The sequence below is a fragment of the Penaeus chinensis genome, chromosome 13, assembly GCF_019202785.1.
Source record: "Penaeus chinensis breed Huanghai No. 1 chromosome 13, ASM1920278v2, whole genome shotgun sequence".
Classification (NCBI taxonomy): Eukaryota; Metazoa; Arthropoda; class Malacostraca; order Decapoda; family Penaeidae; genus Penaeus; species Penaeus chinensis.
This window is the reverse complement of record NC_061831.1, coordinates 12,825,092-12,832,591: the sequence shown is the minus strand read 5'-3', so window position 1 is coordinate 12,832,591 and position 7,500 is coordinate 12,825,092. Positions and strand designations below refer to the sequence as shown.

At 36.5% G+C, this 7,500-nt stretch overlaps 2 protein-coding genes across 2 annotated transcripts in view; both read right to left on the bottom strand.

The window, feature by feature from the left end:
* Positions 1 to 7,500, bottom strand: part of LOC125031895 — a 28,991-nt gene that overhangs the window by 10,776 nt on the left and 10,715 nt on the right. The window lies entirely within an intron of this gene.
* The window catches only part of LOC125031896, a 4,210-nt gene continuing 4,097 nt past the window's right edge, over positions 7,388 to 7,500 (bottom strand). The window contains exon 3 of the mRNA XM_047622893.1: positions 7,388 to 7,500. This exon is cut by the window's right edge and continues 22 nt beyond it. The gene's annotated coding sequence lies outside the window, so the exon portion shown is untranslated.

Below are 7,500 nucleotides of genomic sequence, written 5' to 3'. Positions count from 1 at the left end.
TAGGCACTGCGTATATAGAGATACTGCCAGAAGATAACTCACAAAATACAAAGCAAAACACAGATAGAAATTCACTCGACTCAAAATGCATAGAAAACATAAATGTAGCAATGATTATAAATGGTTAAATTAATGAATAAGTTAATTATGTACTTGCAATATACATATCATACAAAAGAGAATGATAAACAAAAAACAGAATGTAGAAATTTTAAAATATAAAGATAAAAAGAAAACGAAATAAAGGGAATATATAAAAACAGATAAAAATAAAGAGAGGGACTTCAAGCGGAAGAGTTGCTAACCTGCCATCTCCGTTATACAGGCCGGACCGCCTTGCCTTCTTCCGGTGTCCCACAACCTGCTGAGTGCTATACCCACGTACCCATCATTCTCCAACTCTCGCAAGACTACCCATAACTATAACTCATAACCTAAATAATAGGCAGTGCGCTTTATGCATGCACAGGCATACGCTTCCGTATGTCCGTGTATGCACTGTGGGTGTAAATGCATGTGCTATCACGTTCGTCTATCTTCAGTACAGACCATAGCTTCATCTACGTCATTTCTACTGTGTATATGTATATATATATTTATAGGATAATATATATATGGATAAATATACGATAACATCACTGTCTTTCGCTCTCCCTCTCTATCTGTTTCTCTTTCTCTCTCGTTCTATATATATAATGTTTATATACATACATAAAGTGACCTCAGCTGTCACTACGTCTCGTTTGTTCGTGCGTTCAGAACGATTAGCAATCAGAGTACGAATTACTGATTGCAAATTAAGAATCAGTTCATTCTGACCTTAACCAGATCTGTATATCATTAATTCACTCTATGTCTCTTTTTCAGGACCTTAATCTGGATGTGTTTCTTTTATTTTTTGTGATCATTTGCATTCATCATTTATGTTTATCGTTACCAGTAATTATGCTATCCCTAGGCACGCACACGCAGACACACGTAAATACCGTACACAGTCACAGTTAGATACAAACATTCAGAAACAAACAAATAAACGTAGACAAACGCAGAAACACGCAGGCAGTCAGACATACGCAGACACTGACACACAAAGCTACAATAACTGACACACGCAGACACGTACATTAACTTCCCCACAAACACACGCAACCACACGCACATAAATCTACCCACCCACAGACACGCAAAAACACCCAGCCGAGTCTCGTGCGCCGCCAGCACCAAAAACCCTGGATTCATTTCCCAATTCCTCAGTAACAAAAGCAGACGGAACCGCTACGCTGCCATTGACAACAGAAGAAGCAGACGATACGAAACTAGATTAGTGGGAAACAAAGGCTTTGAGCATGGGTGGCGGCGGCGGGTATGTTTCCCTCTCTCCCTCCCTCTCTCTCTCTCTCTCTCTCTCTCTCTCTCTCTCTCTCTCTCTCTCTCTCTCTCTCTCTCTCTCTCTCGCCCTTCTCTCCTCCTTTTCTTCCCTCCTTGTCTCATTCACTCTCTTACCTTTTTGCTCTTCTCTTTTGTTTCTTCTCCATTTTAATAATTTTATCTTCCCTAATTTCTTTTCTCCCTTCTCTCTCTTACTTCCTCCTTTCCACTTTCCTTTTCTCACTTCCCCCTTTCCTTTTCCCTCACCCTCCCTCCCTTGCCATCCATTCTCCATTTCTTTTTTCCCTCACTTTCCTTCCTCTTTCCTTTTCTCCCTTCATAATCTCCTTTCTCCCTCCTTTTCCCACCATTTTTTCCTTCCTCACCTCTTTTCTCCCTTCCTTCTCTACCATCCTTTCTTTCCTCCCTCATTTCCCTCCCTCCCCCGTCATTCCTCCCTCCCTTTCCCTTCACCCTTTCCCTTCCTCCTTCCCTCCCCCCCCCCCCCATCCCTTCCTTTCCTTCAGCCCGTCAATTTCCCTCTTTCATGAAACAAGAGAATCAGAGATGAGATGAGCAGAATTTCCCTTCATTTCCAGCACCTCTCGCTCTTTCTCTTTGTCTCTCTTCCCACTTTTTCTCTCTCTCTGTCTCTCATTCTGTCCCTTTATTCGCTAAAATGCGTGTGTCTCGGTAACGGTTCCTTTGAGGTTTCTTTTCGGCTGTAGTTCTTAAACCTCATCGTGAAAGTTTAATGAATAAAATCCATACGACTCTATATGTATTTTTATGCATACGCCCACACATATATCCATATGCGTGTATGTATATATATTCATTTATATACATATATATACACACATATGTATATTACATATGTATTCATATATATACATATATACATGCATATATATACATATATACATGCATATATATACATATAATTTGATTCATTATCATCCAATTTGTTTGTTTTCTGCCTTACAAAAAAAATAAAAAAAATATCCAAAATGTAATTCGTATATTGTAAAGGGTTTTCGTAAATTGCATACGGTAATATGACATTGGTTATAAACAAGCATGATTAAATGTGAGTAATCTATCTATATTGTGTATATATTCTTGAAAGTTATTTATACTCGCTCTCCCTCAAATGTAAAGCGCACGTGAGGTGGTATACCCTTACCTGTCACCTGTAAAGTAGGTGGTCGGTCATTTTGCCACTGACCCTGCTTACGTTAGCAGTACCTTGCACCTACAAGTGAGTTACTGTATTTGCTATTTCTTTTTTGTATTTCTTTTTACACTGCTGATTGTGATAGTGGTATTAATTTTCATATACTTTTCAGCCTTTTTGTTGTGCATGTGATACCTGGGGACCTAAAACCAAGAACTGCAGTGCTTATGCGTTACGCCCCTTCTTTATCAAGCAGTATTTCAAGTGCTTGTCTTCCATGTGATTGTTGTTAACCAAACCAATATTTTCTTATTTATGTATGGTTATGGGTTTTGTAATATATATCTGGAATAAACTGAATATATAAAAATTGTTATCCGTCTACCTCCAAATTAAACTGATAAGACATCAGAGAATTATTTAGACCAATTAAAAGAAACCCCGTACATATATGTATTACATGTAATTCACACACGTAGACTGTGTGCGAAAATAATTGGAAATGTATCTTGATTTCGATGTTGTATTTTATCTATTCATTCTTCAATAGGTTGACAGGGCAGATACATAACTTGTGATACATAACTTACGGAAATATCAGTCCAGCATAGGACATAATTCGTGGCATGAAATTTTTTGTTGTTTTAATGATTTATACTGGTTCATCAGATAGCTTATGGTTTTAGGGGTTCGAGGACACAAAGCAGGAAATGTAAAATGTAAAAATATGTTGGAATATAACAGTGAATATGCGGAAAAGGTAGATTTGAGGCTGATACAACTTTTCAATTGTTACAAGCAGCTGGCAGTTGGTTCAAAGAATATAAAAATATGTCAAAGGCTTTAAAGGTTCGGAAGCCACCAATGAGAGCCTGGGCTAAGGGGATGTTCAAATATTATAATGCATACTATGTCATGGTCACAGCCCAGCGCCCAAGTTGTCCTGGTTAGGGCTACAATAAGTTCTATAGAGACAGCAGTACCCAAGGTCTATTAATTTATATAGGACTTCGTAGCAGCCTTTTAGTGGTCCAGGATATCATAGAAAACAGAGATTCAAAAGACACGTCAGCTTTTTGTGTAGACATTATAGGAAAGCAGTTTAATTACCTGACCACTGCATGGTGTGCTATAGGAGTTGCAGTTTTATAATTAATGCTATTATCATTATGAATAGTATCACTGTAATTGCCAAGAGGGGGTACATGTAATATCACATAGTTAATTACCCTATAAGGAACCATTCAAGATAATGTATTCTTCATCCAATTATATGGTTTTGTAATCATATAGCTCCTCTCGTTTTCTGTTTAGCTATTGTGACTCGTTTTAGAGTAGACTATTTAATATTATTCTTATCATTATTATTATCATTATCATTATTATTATTATTACTAGTATTTCAAGTCTGATTTTCTCTGATAACATTTTTCTACGTGGATAATTATAAGGTATTCATATATATATAACAGTGCACTACTTGTACATGAATTCCTATTTAGGTGGTTCAAATCTTATGTATTTTGTGGATATTTTCATGAATCAGGAGGAGTCAAGTCAGAGAGGAGTAGCTCGGGACTTTGGTGCCTTCGGATATTGGTCAAACTATATTATATGATAAAGGCTAGTCGATGTGTTGAATTCCTACATTGCCCTTCAAAACCATACCAGGTGTAGCTTTTGTAGGCAAGTAAAAGGTTCAGTTACTTTGCAGTTGATAATATATTTGGAAATATATTTGTGAATGTTACTGTAGTCTATACATAATATGAATGTGTAATATTAAAAGAAAAGTTAATAATTTCAATATAGTATGCCGGATGGCTTTGGTATTTGTAATCTGAATTGCTCAATTTCTTTCAAGTTGATGACATATTTTGAATTTTGTCAATATAAGTGCAGAATGCATATGGGGATGATTTCTGTTTGAGCTCTGTGGTATAAACGGTCTTGTATATTAGGTTACTAATATTTGCTTTGCATTCAGTTACTTTAATGCTAGGTAGTAAGTCTGAAAAAATAGAGAAATTAGTCTTTTAATATTAATACAACTTAAATAATCTGTTGTTTTAGCACTATGTTAATGCTTTCCAAATTGGCATCTTGATGAATAAACCACAGACTGCAGTTCACTGTTATCTTCGTATTAAATTGAAAAACACCTGAGAATAACTGGCTTCGACGGCCTCACGGATAAATGAGAACATCCTATATAAATTAACGGTCTTGTCGGAGCTTGGGATAGTTAAACATGCTTCAGGCAGTTAGGATATCTATGCACTTCGGAACAGGCCCCATATTGATTGCATCTTCGTAAAAAGGGCCTAGATTCTCTCCAGAGAACTATCACGCATTTTAACACTTAAAACTTGTACGTGCCACAGGATTTTTTTTTTTTTTATCCACTGAAACGGGAAGACGAAGCCGTGTCAAAGATGCTTAGTTATACTTCCAGAATATAGAGACTTCAATGTAATAATATAATGATAAAAGTAATAAATTATTATCATTATTATCATTATTATAAGTATCAATATTATCATTATCATTATTATAATTATTATCTTTATTACCATCATCATAATTCTTATTCTTGTACTCATATTACGAATAAATATATGTAGCTTCCACACCTTAATATACAAGTTATATTTTACTTTATAAATTAGGCTGTGTAGCATTAAATTAATGAATATCTCTGACATAATATCCACAACTTAAAGGTCAAATTGCATGATCACTAAAATGCACTTTCTGGATAACTCTATGGGCTCGGAATGTTTCACTTTTTTCGCTGTTGAATTTTGACGAACGCGTCGACAAAAATACGAATTATATGCTCACTCCGTTCCGCGTCTACTATTTTGGTCGGGAATAAGCAAGCTGAAGAACACCATAGCAAAAATATACGAAGGACTGGTATAAAGATTTCCCGCTTTTTCTCGATCAGACGAGGAATTACATTGAGATGTCCGTTCTTGTAAACTTTGATTGAGGCGAGTTCTAGAAAAAGTGAACTATCAATGAGACTTAAGTCATCATGAGAAGACAAAAGCTAAACTAATGGACTGATGAAAAAGTGTTTCATTCTAACCGTAAACCAACATAGAATTTCCGCAGTTCGAAACGCTGGATATCAACGTCCATTTTCTTGTACTGCCATGGTATACTGTCTATTTATTACATAGAAGCACACACGTATAACTGTGTATTATTGATTTACTTCTATTTCATTTCAACCACAAAGCAAAGCAGAAGGATAATAAAAGAGGTGATTGAATATTTTACTTTGCTCAAAAAACAGTGCAAATAACAGTTAAAATTCACTCGATATAAATGAAGGGTGGTATACATAGGATAAATATTTAAACCCAAATTCAACATTTGCGTCGCGTCCTTTGCAAACTTGCTCTTACTTTCGGATGATCAAAGCCAAATAGCTACAATAAGATTTTGTAGTCTGAATACGAATGACTAACTTTGCCGTAAATAATAGTTTTGCAGTTGGAATTTCGATAATCTGTTTTGTAAGACGTTTGAAAATTGCATTCGAAAAAGCAGCAGTTGCCTTTCTGAGTTACTTTTTTTCTTTCTTTCATGTCAACAAGCATAGGTTTGTGTTGCATCACCGCAGCCAGTGTATATATATATATATATATATATACATTTTTTTTTTAGTCTGGCACTTGCATACTAAAGGAAACATTTACATAGCATGGTAATGAATAGATTCGTTTGTAAAGAAATTATTGAGGAGAAAGGCACCCAAGCCGTTTATCTTGTTAATAGTTTTCAATCCCTTTAAAAGCCAAAAGGATTCAATATTTCCTTATACTTTGAAATGCCAATATTGAAGAGCAATTCAGAGCAAGTAAACAATACAGAGCAAAACCGGATGGTACGTTTCACACCTCTGTGTGAAAGTGTGGAGCGCCACCGTCTAGATTGAAAAGCAAACCATTCACTTGTCTCTTATACTTCCAAATGCCAATAGCACTTGTGTGATAATTAAGACTCGTTTATCCAAGACTTTAACTGCGTGTTTCCTTAGTGATTTCATAAAAGTTAAGGAAAAATGATCTTACCAATAATTTCAACTGATGCAATCGGTACATGTTTTTCAGAATTATATATATAAGTCCTGAGTAAATTGAACATGCATAATTTCTGCAATAACTTATTTTTCCATGATTTTATTTTATACGACCATATATGAAAACTATAGGTTTTGATATATGCAGGATAATTCATCCGTTAGATCACAATGGATTAGTTCACATTCTTTAGGGAAGCACGCAAGATCAAAGACACGTCACATCTCACAGTGAGTTAATCAACTTTTTAAACTATGCTGCTCGCGAATTGCACCAAGCCCAAAATAATCATTATATAAATAAACACACTCAAGCATATTTGCAGATCCCCACAAATAACAATAGAGGAAATGAGCCCCCTGCAATCACACTTAAAGTAAAACAATCAAAGTGCTTAAGACGTGCAATATAGTATTAAAGAAATGCAATCATCGGCATTTAGAAGATTGATAACTATGGCACAGTTCCTATCGGGTTTTTAAATGCCAGCTCTTTAGCTCAAAAGCTCGATTATTTCCTTGAAGTGTGATGGTAGATGGAGTCGCTGTTCCAGACATGTTTTCAACACGATTAGCTTCAAGAGTCACCGGAGTGGCGAGCGAGAACCTTCACAATGGCCCTTCCCTAGCTAGATCAGCACTTTCTCCTCGTCCCTGACTAGTGAAGGGTTTCCCGCCTCGCAACTATAGCGACCTGCCGTGGAAAGGGTCGTTAGTCGCACGTGCAGTAGGTGGGAGGGCAGTTGTTTGACGTGCCCTGGCAGGTATCGTTGCACCATTTAACCATTCCGGGCACGGAGCTCCAGGGGGCCACGGGTCTGCAACCGGTAGGCGCGGGCGTGGAAGGTTGTTGAGTGGTCGT